A 21,708-nucleotide genomic window follows, 5' to 3' on the forward strand; every position below is an offset into this window, starting at 1 on the left:
CAGTCGTGTTGTATACGAGCACATATCTAAAGGGGGAAATGAGTTTAGAAGGAGAAGGAGCTCCTCAGAGAAGGGGCTTATCAAAGCTATAACATTTGAGCTGATCCTGGGACAATGAGCCAACATTCTAGATGGAGAACATCCAAAAGCCAAGCATGAAGCTAGGCAAGCACAGCCTGCTGAGTAAATTGCTGTGGTGTATTCATACTTATTTAGAAAATAAGGTGAGAAAAGAGTAAAACAGCAAATGTTGTTTTTCTGTCACTTGAAGGCACTTAGGAATAGGCTGCCTTTTGTGGCCTAAAGACAAATGGAATTGCTTAGCCTGAATACAGCTGTCTTCACGTATTGATGAAAATTATAAAAGCCAAGATACAAAATATAGCTCGTGCCTTTAACCCATGCAGCATCCCTCACTGAGAAGAAAAAGAAAAGAGCCCTGGATTTCTGAGAATAGATGGGGAAGACATCTCCTTTTCTCCTCTGCTTCATACTGTTTTCCTATTCCCCGTGAGGAGGATGAGGTTGCAGAATTTCTCAGCCAAGTCAGGAGGAGTCGCTTAAAAATCAGTTCGTCACTTTTTAAGCTCAAAATCAATAGAAGAAATCACACAGAGATCAATAGATTTAACTCCATAAAAATTAAAAATTGCTCTATGTCAAAAACTCACACAACCTAAATGAAAGACAAACAATACACCAAGAAAAATATTCCCCATGGCTATGATGGCAAAACCAGCGCAGGCCAGTTCCGTTCAACACCTCCCAGCCATGCATTCCAGAGGAACTAGAACTGGGGGGCCTGGGGCACCCTGAGCTCAGTAAGACAGTTTCTGTTCTCATGGGGTTCTGCTGAGAGGGCAGGATGTATAGATGGACCGTTCCACGGCGATGTTGGGAGGGCACAGGGGCTCTGACAAAAGAGAATGTTGGGCACCCCAAAGAGGCCTCAGACCCATCAAAGCTGAAGAGAATTTATCCAAGGCAACAAGGGGAAGAGGAGGAGAGGACTTAAAATAGCAAAGACAGTGACCAAAGGCATGGAAACGTGAAACATCTTGGTCTGTAGGTGTGCACTGGGGTTGGTGCCAACTTCTTCAGGGTTCTGAACGGGCAGTGTTGGGAGTGAGGGAGACGAGGCTGGACAGGTAAACCGGGATGCTGATGGGGAGCCACGGAAGCCCGGAACAAGGGCCTGGACAGGGAAGGCAAAGGCAAATCTTGCGAGACAAGGAAGAAGGTAGGATTGGGTAGAGTTTATGGCATGATAGCTTTAGATTGGTGAATACAGCAAGGTTAGGACTTTGAAGTGAGTTTTGATGAGCACACCCTTAGTCTGGATAACTGTGTAGGTGATTCACAGCCTCACCTTGCAAGAATTGGTGTTTCCTCTGAGTGGGCAACCAAGCTATGCTTGCTTGTTCTGAGCACGGCTTATCACAGGCACGGGAAAGTGTAACCAGTCTGAGAGGTGTTTAACGAGGGGACAGGAAATTGCGTTGGTTTTAGCACAAGCACCTTACCTAAGACTGCCTTACTTCGGCACCCCACCCCCAAACCAATCCCATCCCTGCATGAGGTTTTGGGTGAACAAACCATATTTAAAAAAAAAAAAAGCATTTGGGAAATGGGATTATAGTGACCCTGGGATTGCCTACTGGGAGGAACAAACAGATTCTAGAGTTAGACCAACAACTATGGGTGGAGGGGTGGGGATTCCCCACCGTGTAGGGGAGGGATGAGCTTTTACACGTAGGGAGCTAAAGAAGAGGGGTCCAGATGGAAGGACAGAGAGGAGTGCTGATCTCAAGACAAAAGTTGTAAGCTGGTACCTTCGGGAGACACAGTGGGATCCTCTGCGAAGGGTTTACCATTTTTAGTTGTTCTTTTCCTGTAGACCATCTGAGTCACTTTTGGTGTACTATTCAACATTTTCTTCTCCTTTATTGAGATAACTTTTGGACATCCCAGCAGGGAGCTTTGAAAATGAGGGGTTGGGAGCTAGAGATTTGAACACTAAAGGGAAACACTGTCTTTGCAGTGTGACCCATCCATTGGGGCGAGTGTGGGCTGGCGGCACCCCAAGAGAGAGGGAGGGCACCCAGAGCTAGAGCAGAGACAGGAGAGGCAGGACGTGTGCACCAGGCCCCCAGAGCTGCCACACGGATGCCAAGAACAAACTCTTCCCTTTGCCCCAAATCTGTTAGAGGAAGGCTGCCCTTGAAGAGGACAAGCTGACGCGTGGGTTGTCTTTGTATCACGGGAAAAAAGAAACAATTTGAAAACCAGAGAGAGACCTAAAGAAAAAAAAAAAAGAGTTACTTTCATTTTCCATATATTTTATGCAGGGAGGCGGAAAGAACTAGATTAAAATGAGCAAGAATAGCCTACAAGATCCTTAATTGATAAGGGATAAAGAACTCATTTAATTGGTGGCTGTCCTGAATAATATGCATTGGAAAGTGTAAAATCTAAAGTAGCACACAGAATAAGAAAAATAACCATGGAAATAAGGAAGTAGTCAAGAAAAGTTCCATAAATTAAATCATAGTTTGAAAGGATAAACTCATGTTAACACTCATTACCATATTTTAATTTCATGGTGATTAAAATTATAATGTAGAATGTATTACCACTTAATTGATCTGCCAACATCAAGTATTTGCAAGTTTCTTTTTGTTCTCCGAAGTCATAAACTATCTATTCTTTGCTGCATAATTTTGGAGGTAATTTCAAACCATAAATATTTCTCTTTATTAAAATTCTCAGGAAATTAGAACCTCGATAGCTACTTATTTATATCTGCTTTGGCAAGAAGCCAGGAAATTCATTTTCCTATATTTTGAATTCTACAAAATTAAAGTGCTAAAGAATATTATCTATTAATCTTCATGCGTCCCTTTATGACAGCTTTACAGTTTAATAGCAATGTTCACATATCCGAGGGTGGCTAGTTATGTCCCTTTAAATCTGAGTATTTTTCTTTTTATAGAAAGCGGTCCCTTGTTGAGGATACAGACCCATCTCACTGCCAAGCCTTGCACCTTTTTAGCACCCGGCCAACCTGCCCCAGACAGAATTGCTCGCCCCCCACTGGTGGTGCCAATCGCCAGAGACCTGGCAATTTTCCAGGCCTCCACCTTGCTCGGGTACCCCTACTTCTTGCACCCCCCTTGGATGAGATGATGTCTTTGTGCCAACCATTTGCTGTAATCAGCCCCGACCCCTCAGCCCTACTGAGCTCTTCCCTCATTGGTGCATCTGTGCTAGACCACCCTGGTTCTGATGGAGTAAATAGGACACATATGCCACTGTGGAGTCTCAGGAGTCTCTTTAGATAAAAATAAATTTAGAAAATTGCAAAACCTTTCAGGGACAATTCTTTCCTAGTGATTCTTGACTCCTTTGACACCCCATCGCACTGATTAATGGTCATTCAAATTGACCACCTGGCAGAGCTCACTGTCAAAATCAAAAAGGACAGATTTTCAAAAGTCAGGTATTGCCTTTTGTGCTGTAAAATCCTGCTATGCACGTGTGCGGGGGGTGCACATGCACACGCAACCTTACGACAATTATAACCCCAGAGAGGGCAGATGAGCTGGAGTTAATCCTTCCCTGGGGTTTTGCAGAGAAGAAATTTAGGCATGACAAGAAAGATCACTAGCCCAAGATTCTACCAGTGGGGAGTGGCAGGACTGGAATTTGGAGCTAGGGCCTCCGACTCTAGAGGTTGGGTGTGTAATTACCACACTGTGCCACCTCTAGCTGTGTGGGAGGTTTGCTGTCAGAATGAAATGAGAGAATTAATGTCTCTGGCTGAGATGATGATAGTGTTAACCCTTTGATTGATTCCTTACTCCTCTCCCAGTATCTGTCCTCCTGATCTGTGACCACAACCTGGTCACTTCCCATTTTTCAGAGGCTCACATCGGCTCTTGCGTTCTGTACTTACCCTCCCCACCAAGTAAGTACCAAAAGTGGGAAGCCACAAAGGGTTAACTCCAGCTCATCTGCCCACTCTGGGGTTAAACAGGATTGGGAGGGGAAGGGAGAAGAGGTCAAAGAAAGCGGACTAACCTTTACTGAGTGATCTATCAGGAGCCAAAGTCTACACAGATATTTTTACATCTTGGTAAATTCCCAAATCTTCATACAAACTAGGAGATCTTAGCTGCATCTCTCTACCTCCACCCCCCTCCCCACAGCTCTTCCAAATATCCCCATTGATTATTCTGCAGCTCACGTGACTATTCTCCTAGCAGACATATGGTCACACCTCTGCTTTAGTGGGTTCCGTGGGTCCTCATCATCTACATCACACTTTAGTAAGGCACATAGGGTCCTTCCCAGACAACCCCTGCTACTTTCCCAGTCTCATATCCTGCTCCCCATTTTCTCCACTCTGCTTCTCTTCCTGCCAACCCAAACTGCCTTTCTCTGTGACATCGCTCTCCTACTATCTGCGTGCTTTTCACATACATTTCCCTTTGCCTTAACTGTTCTCTCTCTCTGTCTCCTCTCTCACTCTTCCGGGGAAAGTTCATCAGTTATTCAGTATCTAGGTAAAATACCCGTGAATTCCTTGGGCTGTTGGTGGTTCTGTCCTAATACTCCAACTGTGCCTCTGTTACAGGACACGTGATACTATGTGTGCATTGTGTCCACCCTTTTGCCTGGCCATCTAGCTCACCAGTCTCGGACGATCCAGAGGGCAGGCCTTGGGTCTTCTCCAACCCCACATCTCCAGGGCCTTGCACAGTTCCTAGGGTAGGCTGGTAATCACTGCTTGTTGAATGAATATGACCACTGGAGATTTCACCCTCACAGTTGGTCTCAACTGGTTATTTTGCAAGGATTTTATTCCACTCCTTGTGGTTGAAGCTTAATCATGTTTAGATACAGAAGAAGACGAAGACAATATGGAATGTTGTTGCTGTGGAAACAAACTTGGAAAATGGCTTTCTTTTCCACTGTGTAAAAATGTAGGAGCCATATCTCATGGCTAAGCTGAACGTGAACACTTACACAAAGGCATTGAAAGCCCGGAGCTTGCTCCCGAGACGCTCTGTGGTAGCCAGCTGTGCGGACCACGGAACGCGCTCCAGGTGCCATTCCAGCATATCATTGTTCTCACTCTGATGAGCAGTCACTGGGTTAAATATTATTTTCAGGGCATCCTACAATGAAATTATTGCATTTTAGTTGGTTTCTGTTTGGGGATTTAAGATGTTTTAAAATCACACCGTGTAACAATTTTTTGAGAGAGAGAGAAAAAAAACCACACTTACCCATTATTTTTAAAGGTTCCTTTCAAAAGCCTCTATTCTGTCTTATGTATTTGGGATCAGCCCACATGGAAAGGCTTTCTTGAGATTCTATAGAAATATTTTCCCTCTCCTGCCATGAACTCCTATAAGAAGGGAACTTAAAAATAATAACAAAATACGATGCATTTTGATACTTCCCCTTGTGGGATGATTCTTTGTCTAACCACCATGTCTCCTGACTGATTACTACTGTTCCTGAAGGAACATGAGGAAATTTTCTTACTCTTTTCACCTTAATTGACCAAAAGCCCATTTTCACGTATCAAAACCTCCATGTCCTATCTGATTTCTGGGGTTCTCTAACTTGACTTTTACCATATCGATAAATTTCCTCTCAATCTAAACTGTAGTATCAGCCCCAATATCCTTGCCTCAAAAATTGTAAAAAAAAAAAAGGGGGGGTGGAGTTTCTCATTTTCACCTGTGTAGGATATTACATAATTCTAGCATTGAAGAAAGACTGTATGATGGTATTCAAACTTTCTCTACATGCTTTCATGCAGGAGGTGTCCCTCATGTAATAGATGTGTAATTCACATGTAAGCAGACTTGACAAAAGATAAAACTGAACTCATTGGGTTGTTAAGAGGATACATTGAGAGAGTGCCTATGGAGAATGTAGGGTTTGATGGGGTTCTGTCCTCTTCCCTCAACTTGCTCTTTACTAGCCCTGGGTGACCCCCCATCCATTCTGGGGTGTGTGTGTCCCCCCACCCCCGCTGAATATGTGTACTTCAGATTTTGCCCATGAGTTCCCAATCTACACACTCAACTGTTTACCTGGATTTTCCAGTCACCTCTAACACGATATATATATAACACTAAACTTACCTTTGGTCTTTCCAAATTGGCTTCCCTTCCTGAACCTCCACATTGGTGAGTGCACTGTCACGCACCCCCTTCTCACTCTTGTGCAGTCTTCATTTCCGATCCATCACCAAGCCCTGTCATTCTGTGACCAAGCCTGAGTGGACCCCTCACTTGTCTCCATCCTGTGCCTCCACCTTGCCTAAGGCTGCCGATCTCTCTCACCCGGGCTCCTGCAGCAGGTTCTGGGGAACCCCTGCCTCCAGTCTCACCCTTCACTGCAGCCAGAGTCCTCACCTTCCCTCCTTTCTCCGTTTCATGGTCCTCTTCTCCTCACAGCGAAGCCAAGCGCTTCATGATCCTCTGAATCCTTTCTCTGGTCACCTCTCCCCTCTTTCTTTCCCATTTTCCTAACATCCCACTCTCCAGCGGCACCAAGTACCTTTTATTTCTTCCAACGCCCAGTGTTTTTCTTACCTCCAGGCCTTTGCACTTGCTCAGACTTGGCTGACTGGGAGTTATTAAACTACAAATAGAAAAAAATCCTAGGATTTCTCCTCTGACTCTTTTTCATAGGGAAGTGTCTTCATTCACCTCTCCCTTGAACTCCAGACCGTATTTCCAAATGTCTTCCAGCTCATCCTCCCCTTGGATGTTTAACAGACATCTCAGAATCAACCATGTCCCAACCCATCTTCTTTGTCCACTGACGCCACCACTGTCCATAACACACATTACCCCTCACACACTAGGCACTTTACTTGTTCATTCTGTTCACCATGTGTCTTCCTCATGGCAGGTAAACTCCAACAGAGGGGGCAACTTTTTCTATTTTGTTCAAAAATGAATTCCCAGGGCCTAGTATGGTTCCCGACTGTTGTGGACTGAAGGTCTGTGCCCCCCAAATTCGCATGTCGAAACTCTACCTCCCTCACCCCCCACTGCTATGATGTTATTAGGAGGAGAGGCCTTTGGGAGCATTAGATGAGGTCATGAGGGTAGAGCCCCCACAATGGGATCAATGCCCTTATAAGATCACAAGGGAACAGGCTTCCTCTGCTTGGTTCTTTGCCAGGTGAGGATACCTTGAGAACTTGGCAGTCTGCAGCCTAGAAGAGTGGCCTCCCCAGAACCCGACTGTGCCCACACCCTGATCTCGAACTTCTAGCCTCCAGAACTGTGAGAAATAAATTTCTGTTGTATATAAGCCATTAAGTGTGTGGTATTTTGTTACAGCAGCCAGAATGGACGAAGATATTGATATATAGGGGACACTTGATAAATGTTTGTTGAATGAATAAATGGCCCTATAGCAACAGAATGAAGGCAGATTGAAACTTACCCAGAATTCCTCAGATGTGGATAGCCACAGTGCAGCAGAAAGATCATAGATTCTGTCGGGCAGATCTGCCTGGTTGTGTGACCTAGGGGAACTCACTTAATCTGAGACATTTTTCTCAGTTGGCAAAATGAAGATAAGATGGCTCACAAGATGGTTGTGGGCTAATTGATATAATTGGCTTCAACCACACTGCGCTTGGTCCTAAATAAATATATTCTATTCCCAAATCCTGTTCTGACAAAGACTACTGGAGGCTTTAAAAAACTTGGCAAGGTTAGCAAGCCTTTTCCAAAGCAGACCTCAGATAAGGCAACTCGAGAATTAATCAAACTGTGTTCTATAAGGAGCTCATTTTATTAAAAGTGTGATAGGTCTTCTTGGGTGGAACGGGGTTTAGTGTGAGGGTCAATTGAAAAGCATATTCTTGTAAACAGTTGCTCAAGGCATGGTCTCCTTGAGAGGAATTGGGGGCATGAACTCCCCTCACCAACTATTTCTCCCAACTCACTGGGAAATGTTTATTTGAGACATTGTTTACTGAGCTTGGAAGACTGTGCTTTGCCCTCCTGCTTAATGCCTAATAGCTGTACAATTATTTATAATTTCCGTTTGCTGCAGTGTGGCTCCCAGTCTTCCAAGGGGCTGAAGAACTGGGCCGTGCTAGGGAGAGGTCCCAAGTTTCTGGAGAAATGAAGTGAAAATGCAGTTTTGCCTGGTGCTTAGGATTGTCAGGGCAGAATAGAGCACAGTCCCCTTCCAGGGTGAAGTCGTTAAGGTGCATCTGTGGGGTGATGTTTGCAGACACACTGATGTTTGTTGACATTGCAGTGACCCACAGGAACCAAGCAAATTGGACATGGAGGGAACTGACACATCCTATCAGAATCACAGACTAACACACCTAAAATGGAACCTTAGGAGCCCTTTGTTTTGAAGACCAGAAAAATGAAGCACAGAGAGACGAAGTGACTGGACAAGGGTCACACTGTTGATAAGGAGCAGAAAGACAACTCAGACCTGGTCTGTGGTGTCTCAGGCCCACACCCTTCCTACCGCAGGGTGCTTAGAGCAAGGGAAGAGAGTTCTAAAGAGGCTAAGTGACTTGAGTTTTCAATGAAATTTTTAAGGTTTTCTTCACAGTTGGATTAAAATGACCTAAATAAGCTTAGCATCTAATAAATGAGATAATGCATATAAAAGTACATTGTCCGTTATAAAATATCGCCAAACTATTGGGTGAATTGCTGATTAAATGTGTGAGATTAATAAAGAAAATGGTCTGACCAGATGGATATGCACATACAGGATTACACGTCATAGTTTCACAGCAACCAAACACAGCAAACTGATTTTACCTGCTTTGTCAGCTGCTCCATTGACTCTTTGTTGTTGACTCCAGGGGAGGTAACATACTGATGGCAAATGTGTACAAGGAAAATGTGCAGGAAAGTTAATTTGTACCTACAGCTTTTTATTAAGATTTTTTTCAATTATAAAAAGAATGCAAAGATGTTGTATTTAGTACACTGAGGAAATACAGCAAAATAGAAAAGAAACTGAAAATTACCTGCATTTGGAAACAGATACTATTAAAATTTTAAAAAAGATATTTACGAAAAACTACTACCCTATAAGCACATGGTGTGTGTGCAGATCAAAACCCCTATCTTCAAACAACAGTGCTCAGTGACTATTTTTTTCCATTAATCTTTAAGAATACTGCAATTGATTGTATATTATTTCTTTATATAGAACTATCATAACTTCTTTATCCACTTGCCTATTGTTGACCATTTATCATGTTAGCAAATTGTCCATATTACAAATATTTCTGAAATGAAAACAGTCCTTCTTCGGCCACATTTCAGATACTCATCCTTCCCAGAATAGATTCCCTAGAAGTTGGATTATGAGCTCAAAGACTATGACATTTTATTTTATTTTTTAATCAGAGAGAGAGAGAGAGCATGAGCAGGGGGAGAGGCAGAGGGAGAGGGAGAGGGAGAAGCAGGCTCCCCGCTGAGCAAGGAGCCCAATGCAGAATTGGATCCCAGGACCCCGGGATCATGACCTGAGCCGAAGGCAGATGCTTAACTGACTGAGCCACCCAGGCGTGCCGAAGACTATGACATCTTTTAATCCTCCTAAGCATACTCAAGTGCTCTTCAGAGAATGTGACCTATTTATCCTCGTACCGGCACTGTGTATACATATATATCTCACCACATCCTTGCCAGCATTGTCATAGAAAATAGTTGACAATGAGTGAAAGTTTAATGAGAAAAAGGATATTTATGTGGTCTCAAAATCAATTCCCACAAGGTGCTTAATAACTACAAAGGGAAAAATAAGAACTTCACAGAAGTGAAACCTTGCAGATACCATGTTAACCGAGATCAAAGTTAGTATCATCGATAATGGGACAAGCTGACATCATGTTCCTCATAACAGGATGCACAGAGAAGGACGCAACATCACTTCTGAGGTCTTCCTGCCAAAAATGCATAACCTGAATCTAATTATGGGGAGACATCAGACAAGCCCAAATTAAGAGACATTCAACAAAATCAATGATCTGTATTTTTCAAAAATGCCAACGTCATGGGGTATTTAATGTGTTCTAGTTTCTATTATGATTGAATTCTGTTCATTATATTATCTGAGTGGTATTGCTGGCACAGAAGAAAGCTACTGGATTTTGTACATTTTTCTTGTATGCCACCATTTGACTTGTTCTGAATTAATGTTAAGAGCTTCCTGCTGATCCTCTTGCAGTTCTTTTTAAAGATGTATCATCATATTGTCTGCAAATAACAGTAATTTTGACTCTTCCTTTCCAATAATTTTACCTTTTATTTCTGCCTGATGTCTCATTGCATCAGATAGAATTTCTAGAACAGTGCTATATAACAATGCAGACGTGCAGCATCTCTGCCTCTTCCTGGTTTTAATGGAAATGTTTCTGGTCAACATTAGGAATGGGACAGGCTGTCAATATCCGATGTATGTTAAAGGGAGTTTCTTCTTTTTCCTAGATTTCTATGGGCATTTTTAAAAATCAGGCATGGATGTTGAATTTTATCTGAGCATCTTTTTGTCACCTATTGAGATTATTATGTGGTTTTTCTCATTGAGATTGCTGAACTGCTGTTAATGTATTATTAGATTTTTCTAACATGAAACTATCCTTGCTTCCCCGGAGTACACCGGATTTAGCTGGGGTAGACAGTTCTCCTAGTACTTCATTTTGCTGTTATTATATTTTCGCCCTTTTGCAACTTTGTGGCAGATTTGTGTTGTATCGACTTAGTGTAGCTGGTGCTGTTTCCAGAATTCCCTTCTCTGCATAGTTCTGGGTTAGCCGGGCCACAAGAGACAATGGTATGAGACTGGGAAGGCAGAAGTGAAGCCCGAGCCCTATTCTCATTATGCTCACAGGTCAGTGCAGGGCACGAGGCATCGATGCCACCAGAGTTTGTCACTGCTCCACTGGCTCACCTGATTGGGATGGGACAGCAGCCTGGTGCACAGCAACTCCAGCTGCTGGTAGGCCAGCACCTTCAGTTTCACTGACCCCTGACCTGGATACATTTCGGCTCCACCGGCAGGGGACCAATTTCTCCCGCAGATCGCTCGATCACTAAAATTGGAGACTTGGGGGCAGTGAGAGACTGATGTCGATTCCAGTCCATCTTTGTAGGCTTTAGTTCTTGCTGCCCCCACTTAACATCCATCTTTCCTTCCTCACTGCCTGCTTTGCTCAGGCTCCAGCCTGAGACACAAACACAGCAGCCATAAAGAATTTGTGTAACCAGCTCCCACGATTGCATAAGGTCCAACCCATATGATATATCCCTTATGTCCTGTATTCCCTAGTGGTTGTCCTTCTCCGACCTGATCGAAATACTGTTCATGAGTAAGCTTGGTCTAAATAGGTCTTGATCATTCTTTGTTGACACCATAAGACTCATCCTCTGACCAGCTCAGCCCTGCTCTGTGCCCTGTGGCTAATCTTTACAAACTGGGGCTCACCTGCCCTCTAGCTTCTGTTGGGCTTGGTCAACATCTGCACTGGCAGAAGTTTGAAGGGCAGGAGGAGAGAGGACAGAGGGCTTTCTTCTGCCTCTCCCCTGAGCCTGGGCCCAGTGGCTGTGACAACGGCCATATCCTCTATGGCTACAGTTTCTGCTCAGGAGCCCTCTGCCACCATTCAAATCTTCTCTAAGGACGTTATTTTTCTCCATGCATAGTTCTCTATTGCAGTATAACAAATTGCCCCCAAATTTCACAACAAACACTATTATGTCTCATAGTGTGTGATGGTCAGAAGTCTAGGAGTAGCTCTGCTGGGTAGTTCTAGCTCAGAGTCTCACTTGAGGTTACAGCCAAGATGCTGGCTGGGCTGCACTCATCCAAAGGCTTAACTGGGGCTGGAGGATCTGATTCCAAGTTCTCACATGTGGTTGTTGGCAGGAGGCCTCGGGTCCTGACCCTGTGGGCCTCTCCAAAGGGTTGCCTGAATGTCTTACAAAATGGCAGCTGGTGTCCCCCAGGACAAGCGATCCAGAGAGAGAACAAGGAGGAAGCCACATGCCTTTTAGTCTGTAAGTCATACACCCTCACTTCTGCCACATTCTGTTCATTTGAAGGGGGTCACTAAGTACAGCCCACACTCAAGTGGAAGGGAATTAAATCCTATTTCTTCAAGAGAGAAGTAGCAAAAAATCTGTGGATGTCCTTAAAAACTTCCACACTCCCTTTGTCCCTTTCAGACGGGGATGGTAATGGCTTCCCATTGTTGCTAGTCTGGAATACCTCTATTTATGTGAACTTCCCTAAATGTTCAATCACACTTCCATAAACAATCTCTTCATTAAATTATCTGTACATAAACCTGTTTGAACATAATTGTTTCTAGAATTTTAATACAATATATTTTGGGGGGTGTGCACAGTTACATAGCATGGGAATTTCATGGGCATATATACATATGTATTTATATATTATATATAATTATTCTATATATTATATAACTGTTCTATAAGTATATAAAATATATAATCACTACAGAGAGAGAGAGAGAGAGAATGAATATGAGCTTTTCATGTTTTCCTAAATAAAATATTTAATAATAAAATAAATAAATGTGCCAGGATGGCTGCTGATACTCAGTACCATTCTCCTCCTCCCCTTTCTATGCTTTCTGCATTATAGGGGGTAGAAAACTGAGAATTGCATTTCCCCAAATTCTTTGCAGGCAGGGTTCTGACTCACAGTCTATTAATGAGAGGCACTCACTATGAGATTTAAAAGGCAGAAGGAAACGTATGCTGTTATTTCTCCTCCTGCAGCGCAGTGGCCTCAGGGCCCTTCCTGCCAGAGATACCCACTTGGTGGGGAAGGCAACTGTGACCATTGGCAGGGGTTGGTTTCCTGCAGTTGCAGAATGGGGAGACAGTAGCAACTTATTGATTCTCTAAAAGCCAACAAGAACCTGAGTGCTATCGGCCATCTCCCCTAGCCTTCGGTTCTCTGCCTCTTCCAGTGGTTTTGTGTGTTTTTGTTTTTCCAATAGTTTTTTAAGCATATGGTTTCCTGTCCTAAATCACATTCTCCTCAAAATACCCAGAGTGTTTCATTTTCCTGGCCAACTCCTGACAAATAATTAGAAGGGAATAAAAAACCCCAAATATACAATGATTCTTTTTCATTTCTCTTTTCTATAGCAAAAGATCCATTTTGAGACTGCTGACGTCATTGGCCTGATGTCCTCTTAAAATTGTAAAATTCTCTCTCTATGATACACTGGTATAAATCTTAATCTTATTTATTTTCTTGTCACTCTTTTTAAAACTTAGATTTGCCAGAAGTTTTATTTTTATTTTCAGAATCAGCTCTTTGATTTGTATACCATATAAGTTAGAAGTGTATTTGGCTGCTTGCATCACAAAATGAAACTAATAGTGGCTTCAAATAAACATTTATTTTTCTAACATAATCATGAGTTCAGAGTGGGTGGTTGCTGGCGTTGTTCAGCTACTCACCAGGGTCTCTGGGATCTAGTCTCATTCTGTTCTTCAGATTCACCATCCCCAACCCTTTGGCTTTTCTCCTCATGTTGGTGGCTTTCTGGTCACAAGATGGTTATTATGACCTCAGATATCAAAAGCACTGTCAAGATAGAAAATGTGGTTGGGGAAGGGGGAAAACACTAAATCATCTCTGTCTGTACCCCTTTGACCATTAAAGCAAGAGTGGGTCCCAGAAGCCCCGTCAATCATCCTCCACTGATATCTCAGGGATAAGACTTTTTTCACATGACCACTTCTAACTACAGGGGACCCCAGGAAGTTAGTTATTTTACTTTGCAGCTTCTATGGAAGAAGATGACAAAAAATGAGCCTCGGACTGGAACACGAAGAAAACCATTCTACAGTCTCTACATCTATCAATTGCACAGTGTTTGTTCTGCCTTGTATTTACCTTGCTGTTTATTTTATAAAGTTATTGAGTTCAAGAAGAAAGTTTATTTGCTTTATTTTGTTGTTAAATAATGAAATCACTTTATGCTATGAATTTTCCTATGAGGATAGCTTTGACAATATCCCATGAGTTTTGATGTACTATATTCTTACTGCAATTTTCTAAATAATCTTCAATTGTGCCACTGATTTCCTCTCTTAATGATAGTTTTTTAGAAGAGCATTTTTCATTTCCATAAGATTGAGGGCCTTACCCTTGAACTTTCTTGATTTCTAGATTTACTTTATTTTAGACAGAGAACGTACTCTACTTTTCTGAGATTTATTGAACTGTCCTTTGTGGTCTAGTATAAGGTCTGGTTTTTTTCCCCCTTGTTAATTTAAATTAATTAACATATAATGTATTCTTTGTTTCAGGGCTACAGGTCTGTGATTCATCAGTCTTATATAATACTCAGTGCTTATTACAACACATACCCTTCCCAATGTCCATCACCCAGTTGCCCCATCCCCCTACCCCCAACCCCCCCAGCAACCTTCAGTTTGTTTTCTATGATTAAGAGTCTCTTATGGCTTCTCTCCCTCTCCGGTTTCGTCTTGTTTCATTTTTTTCCTCTCTTCCCCTATGATCCTCTGTTTTGTTTCTTAAATTCCACATATCAGTGAGATCATATGATAATTGTCTTTCTTTGATTGTAAGGTCTGTTTTTGTAAATATTTCTCAAGCATTTTAATAAAAGGGATAATTTGGTTTATAATATTATATAATATGTATGTATTGTTCAAATTCTCTATAAACCCAGTTTTGTGGAGTTTTATTTTTTGCTCCTAATTTGTCTACAGAAATCACCCAGATAATTGTAAAACTATCAGTTTCTTCTTATGTTTGTAATCATTTTTTTTTCTTTATCGGGTTTGATGCTTTGCAATTTGGCACTTACGTTTCACGACAATACACTTTGTTATCACTGGACATTGTGGAGTTATGGCTGCCTGGACTGCTGATATAAAGACCTTGTCTTTCTGAACTAGACACAAAATGAAAGAGGGACTAGATAAAACGTAGATTTTAAGCTTGGCTCAATTACTTAGTAGCTTTGTGTCCCCGAACAAGACACTTAGCCTCGTTGTGCCTTAGTTTCCTCATCTGTAAAATGGGAAAAATAATAGTCCTTACTTGATAGGGTGGTTGAGAGGGTTAGACGATGTAATTCATGCAAAATGCTTAGAGCACTACTTCACACATAGGCAGCACTCAGTAAGTGTTGTTGAAGGAATCAAACAAGGAGGCCATTGGACTGAGGTGGCTCTAAGGCCATAAGTAGCCTGGTAAGCAATCCTAAACCTAAGCCAGAGCCAATTCCTGTAAATGCCTCAAGGGTAAGAAGAACAACCGATCACAAACAGCCAACTAGACTTTCCCAAATAATGCAACTGCTTAAGCTACAGCCAATCAAATAATTTCCCTGTTTTGCTTCTGCCTCTTCTCTGAGAAGTCCTGCCCAGAGCTCCTGACCATGGAGTGCTCCAGACCAGTTCCAGTTTGGCACTTCCTGATTCAAACTGGCTTTAGCTAAAATAAACTTTTAAAAATTTTAACATGCCTTTTCACCTTTCAACAGTGTAAATACTATTATTATTCTTACTGTTTTCGGCCTAGCTGGCTTACTTTGTTTTTAGTATCAGAGCAAGGGTAGGACAGAAGCTACATTCTCAAGCTGATCCCATTGGCGTTCAAGTTGGTGTTAATTAGTACCAGATTCTAGCAGTTTGTCAGCGCTAGTCTGCAGGTTTTTAAATGCATTTTTGACATTTTCTCTTTCTTCATAGACTTTTATTGGGAGGTCGGAAGAGGTTGGGTCAAGGGTTACTAGCCAGCCACCTTTTAAACCAGAACACTTGTATCTAATTTTTAAAATAACCTCTTTCAGTGTGATTCAAGCTAGGTGGAGATTGATGCTATAATTCAATTGCCATAAAGAAATAACCATTAATGCACTTTTCAGTCCTGGCTGGGCACTTTCTTAATAGCCTCAAAAGACTGTGAACTATTTCAGAGAATCTTTTTGTTCTTATCAGGAGTGCATTTGAGAATTTAGGTCCCATTTTTTCACATGTCATGAATTTCAACACTATCTTTCTGAATCATATCTGATCTACTCTCTAAAACCAATCACAGAATCATCTCTAAAATAGCATCTCTGCTCCAATGAGAGCTCTCTTTCAAAAAATAGTAAGTCTGACAGGCATCACGCATTTTAAATTGAACATGGACTGCAAAGCAGTCTTCATCCATTAGTCCAACTGACCTTTGAATAACCCAGACCGGAAAAGAATAAGCCATAAATCGAAGAAGACTCTAATCCTGGCTGGGACTTGGTGATCCTATCAACTTAGGAGTGGAAACAGCAATCAGGCATGACACGCGAATTGTTCTCACAGAAAAGTCAGCCTCCTATAATGGAAAGAGCACTTGAGTAGGAGTCAGAAGATAAAAGTTGTAGTGCTAAACTAATTTCAAAACATACGGGTTACGTTAATTGACTTTCAGAGTCTTAATTCTCGTATTTATAGAATGAGGATAATGTCCGAGGCCATGCCTCCTCTCGACACTGTCTTTTCCTGCCCTCAAGGGGCTTGTGGTTAGTGGAGGAACCGTGAGGCGAAGTAGTAGAGTGGGTGAGCTTTGGAGATTTGGGGTTTGAACCAGCTCCACCCACTTATTACCTGTATGACTTGGAGCAAATCATTTGTGTTCTTGGTGCCTCGGTTTCCTCATCTTTAAAATGGGCATGATAATAGTACCTACATCACAGGGTGTTTTGAGGATGAGGTGAAATAATGTATATCAAGCTCTTGGCCCGGTTCGTGGGCCATTACAATAAATGGTATATGCCCCAAATGTGACTGGTTCTCTCTGGGCAGCCTTTGATTTTTTCCCCAAAGCCTATCCTGAGGCCAGACTTAGTTTGTCCCATTCTCCTGAAATCCTCCCTTCCTCTAACACGTCCAGCTCCAGAGGACTGACAAACAATCTTGATGAGAATGAAGATTTCATAGAGGTTCAGAGGAAGGGATAGAGAAACAATAACTAAAATTTTAGGCAACTAAATTCTATTGATTCTTAGTATGTTTTAGGAACGGCGCTGAATACTTTCCATGGATGATCTAATTTAATTCTATACACACAGCAACTTTAAGCCAACTTGCTCTTGGATATTTTAATTTTTCTGTATAGCCTCTTCCCTTTAGAGAAAGAACTACTTTCTGAGGATTTTCCTTCTTCTGCCCTCTTTTTCGTCAAGGCACCAAATATTCCCTCTATTGTCCCAAGCAATTCAGTTTTCCCATCAAGTCTCACACCCCATTTAGTGAAACCAAGGCGAGATAGCTAGACTGACCTCTACCTATCCTTCCCCGAGTCACACTGCCCAGGAACTCCCTGGTTCATCCCACAGTACCTGCTATTAGGGTCCAGGAGCAGTGGTCCTCATCATGCCATGCTGTTTGGAAGAGTGTCTAATTTCGATCTTGCTCTCCATTTTATCTCCTGTGCCTGATGCAAAGCCTGAGACATAGAAGGTCAATAGTAAATATTTACGGAATGAGCAAACACATGATCAAACTAACGTAACAGAGGTCAGAATGAACTAGTGTCTAAACAAAGACAGTGGCAGTGTCCTGTGTGGTACTGACTGAAAGCATGTGGGAAATTCTCATGGAGAAGATAGGATTTGACCTTGAAAGTGCACTAGGGTTTTAGTAGGTGGAGACTAGAGACAAGAACATTTCAAATAAAGGGAGCTGTGTAATAGCACAAATACAAAAGTGCATACGGTTTGTTTGGTGTGGAGAAGTCATGTGAACAGTCTGCACCATGGAGGTCCGGTGCCTGAACTCCAGAGGTGTCTGAACCTTCAGGAAGGCCAGAAAGGGCATGGTCAGAGAGGGGGCCGGCAAGCTTGCGGGAGCCGGCTCAAAGGAAGAGACTTCAACACTGTATTTAAGAGTTTGATTTGTAGGCAGTGGGGGAAATCCTCCCAGTGACTGGCTTGCTCAGGTGTGTCCTTTAAAAAGATGACTCTGCTGAGGATGGATTAGGGGGTGGGCAGAGTGAAGATGAGGACAGCGGACAGGAGACAGGATGGTAGCACATACAGGTGAGCACCCCCTTCCCCAAGACTTTGAGGCAACCTCCCCAAGGAAAACTTGTCTGGAGTGGCACTTCCGAAACCTACAGATTTGGGAATACTTGTCATATGAAATAGAGTTGTGTCTTCCCTGTTCTTTGCAAGTAGTTTAAATACAAGGTCATGGAGAGGAAGTTAATTAACACAGAAAATATATCATAGATATTAAACCTTCTAATCAAGGCTAACAAATCTCCTCTAACTGGGGCAGGGTGGGGTGAGTATATTCATAAATCCAATGTTTGATCAAAGAAAAGGGAAGAGAAAAGCACTTCGCAGATCCTGGGAGCCTCTCCATTGCTCTCTGCAGAGTTGCCACTAGTTTGCAGCAGGTGCTGGTATCATTAATTCGCTGAAGGTCTCTAATACATCCCTAGAACACACAGGATTCCAAACAATAAAGCACCTCTGTTACTTTCTGGTGCCAACCCCTCCTTCTGAAGAGAGGTCGCGTCTGCTCACAGCCAAGAGTGTCTGCTCATAGCTACCACTTTATTTTCCTCCATAATTACTTTGTTTGCCATTGCTCTACACAAATTTAAATCTCTGGTTAATTCTGGTGCCATATAATCACCATGGAATTCTCACCCCCTCTCCACTGCAATTTAAAAAAATCATTCCATGCCCATTTGAATGTATGTTACAAGTAGGCATCAAGAGTAGAAGATAGGAGGAGATCAACATTAAGACACAAGATAACAACAGTGACTATAGCAATTCGAAATTGGTTAGGTATGGTGATAACAGATCAGGAAACTGTCCAGGGTGATTTACATTTTCTAGCTTGGCTACTGGGAGGATGGTGATGATATTTGTTAGAAACAATACTGGGAGGGTCACCTGGGTGGCTCAGTCGGTTAAGCATCTGACTCTTGATTTTACCTCAGGTCATGATCTCAGGGTTGTGGGATCAAGCCCTGAGTTGGGCTCTGCGTTCAGTGGAGAGTCTCCTCCTCCCTCTCCCTATGACCCTCCCCCTGCCCCCTTTCTCTCTCCCTCTAAAATAAATCTTAAAAAAAAAAAAGAAATAGTACTGGGATTTGAGGTGCTATTATTTAGTATTAAGTCAGAAAACCAGGGTCTATCATAACTCCTTCCCAAACCATAGCCACCCCCCCCCCAGCTCCGTGCGACACAAAACCCCTTGGGGCACCGGAGAGCTCTGACTGTCCCCAAGAAGGGCCCCTCCCTCTCTGATGCACTTCACAAAGCTGGCCGGCTTGAGACGTGTGTGATCAGTGGCAGAAGCAGCCCAGGGAGAGTCAGGCCCAGGGACAAACTGATACTGCCGAAACCCATCTTTCCATCATGCTCTTTTTGTTGGGAACCTATCATCCCATTCATAACTTTGGGAAGATAATTACACCATGCTAGTGAGAGACAAGTTGATGAATAACTGTTTATTTTCAGAGGAGGCACATTTGGTCCACTGGCTGCATAATGGGGTCAGGAACACAGCAAGCTGTCGGCGTGTTCTCTATGTCCTTTAACCGCCTGGCAGGGTTCGACATGGGAAATGGAAAATCTCCTTATGATAGATAATATCATACCCTTGGCCTTGCTCAGAAGCCATACTCTGGAAGCAAGGTTTGTGAGTATGTTACTGTCACTTGTCAAACAGTACCCGTCAACCTTGCCTTGTTTCTGCCCCACCCCAGGTGCCAGCACGGCCCGGTTGTGAGACAGGCGGTAAATAATCAACCCTCCATCTGATGAGGCTCAAAAGAGGGAGTTAGCCGGGTTATAACTGAGCCCCATGTCCTTTTTACTGCAGACCAGATCTTGGACTTACACTCAACCCCTTCAGTGCTTAGAGGCTTAGAAGAAACGGAGAACATTTTATACAATAAAAGCATATAAGTAATGAATGTAAAGTTTGGGCCAAAAAAATATAGGAACTAGCACAATGTTAGCAGCTAACATTTAATGAGTGTTTGCTGTGCGTCTGCTCCTAACCTAAACACCCGACACAGATTATTCAATGAATCCTTGCAAAAAAACTTATGAGGTAAATCACATTATCTATTTTGTAGATGAGGAAATTATGGAACCCGTCAAAAAAATCATTCAGGCAAGAGATGGCTGGAGCAGAATTCGAACTCAAGAGAGTCTGAATCCGGGTTATAAGCGCTTTACCAGGAGGTGTATTTCTCCCTGTGACGAGTGCTGTGACGTGCTGCTCAGACCTCGCTCACCCGGGACTGACACACTCCTTTCCCCAGCTGAGGGGAGTGTCGTCCCTCACCGGGGTTACACCACCCATCCAGTGACCAAAGGCCCAGCGTCTTGCCCCAGTTCAAGACAACTTGGAAGGGCCACCTAGGATTCACAGCTCTCCCAGAATCGGCTGGTATTTTTCATTGTGATTGCATTGTAGTTCACCTTCTGGCTCTGCCCAGCTCTGCTTCTTTTCTCCCCCACAGGTCTTACTGCCAAGAGTATGCCCTGTGTCCTTCCTGCACACAGATCTCCACCTCAGAGTCCGCTTCCCCGGACAATCTCCTCACTTTGCGGGGGTCAGGGAAAACCACACTCCAGGACACAGACGGCATCCATGACAGTACCACACACACACACGTAGACACAGACACACACAGACTCACACAAACACTAGGGACTTAGAAGTGAGTGAGTCTTTGGGGGTTAAAATACAGATTCCAACACAACTGATCAGAACCATCATCAGCTTAAAGAGCCAGTATGACCCCCAGTCCCAGACAAGAATTGGAAGTGTACCTGAGCCAAAGGGACTGGTCAGATGCAGAAGCACAGAGAGAAGTGCTGTGCAAAGCATGCCCAGGGGAGGGAGTGCCCAGCCAGGTCAGGGAAGCACTAAGCCACCAGCCAGGACTGTCCTTACTGGGGAGATGGGAGCCTCAGCTTTTCAGGGCCTGAGGCCATTCAATTTTCAGATTCTAGAACTCCTTTGTTCTGCTTCCACCTCACCAAGCTCCTATGGGGCCGGTTGGTCAGGCCCACACAGTGATGGATTCGCTTGTCAGGTGTATTGCTCACTATAAATTAATGAGTTGGTGTTCTGATTTTATTTCCACTTCTTAGAGATTTTGTTAGCATGGTGAGCATTCTGAAGTGCGATCCCCCCTGGGAAGCTGATTAAGTAGAGGCTCTTCACCCTGCAAGTTTGAGGGGCTGATCCCAGGCTGTGGTGAACCCGCAGGACAATACCTAACAGAGGAATCCCACAAACCCAGCCATGAAAAGCTTTTTCTTCTTTTGAAAAACTGAAATAACAACATTTTCAAAAGGTGTCACCTTTATCAAGGGAGGAAGGAGGCATATTGAGTTGTGTGCAAACAGAAATGGTTTTGATTTTTCACTTTTCCTCAGACTCCTCTAGACTGACGTTGTCTTTCAACCAGAATACAGAGCAGAGCGAGAGAGCAATTCACGATGATTCGTTTCCGACCACATATCAGGGGAGGCTGGGGTGATAGTGCCCCAAGGAGGCAGCGTGGGGTGAGCAGTGCCGGGAATAGAGCAGGGGAACTGAAAGGGACATTACCCAAGGCCCTTGGGGGCAGTGCGGTGCATATGGA

The 21,708-nt window shown here is 43.2% G+C and overlaps 1 long non-coding RNA gene across 5 annotated transcripts; it reads right to left on the reverse strand.

Annotated features, from left to right (window-relative positions):
- Positions 1-1,714: 1,714 nt before the first annotated feature.
- On the reverse strand, positions 1,715-17,527 carry LOC118552706 (uncharacterized). Of its 5 annotated transcripts, none has more exons than XR_013442419.1 (7): positions 17,423-17,527; positions 16,271-16,416; positions 13,524-13,650; positions 5,292-5,413; positions 5,029-5,180; positions 4,694-4,884; positions 1,715-2,297 (listed from the first exon to the last, which is right to left on the reverse strand). It is a non-coding gene; the product is annotated as an uncharacterized LOC118552706 (long non-coding RNA). The 5 variants fall into 5 exon arrangements; XR_013442418.1 differs by adding an exon at positions 8,835-8,891 and having other exon boundaries at positions 4,694-5,180; XR_013442420.1 differs by lacking the exon at positions 4,694-4,884.
- Positions 17,528-21,708: the final 4,181 nt, after the last annotated feature.

This window comes from Halichoerus grypus, chromosome 11 (genome assembly GCF_964656455.1).
Source record: "Halichoerus grypus chromosome 11, mHalGry1.hap1.1, whole genome shotgun sequence".
NCBI classification, from domain to species: Eukaryota; Metazoa; Chordata; class Mammalia; order Carnivora; family Phocidae; genus Halichoerus; species Halichoerus grypus.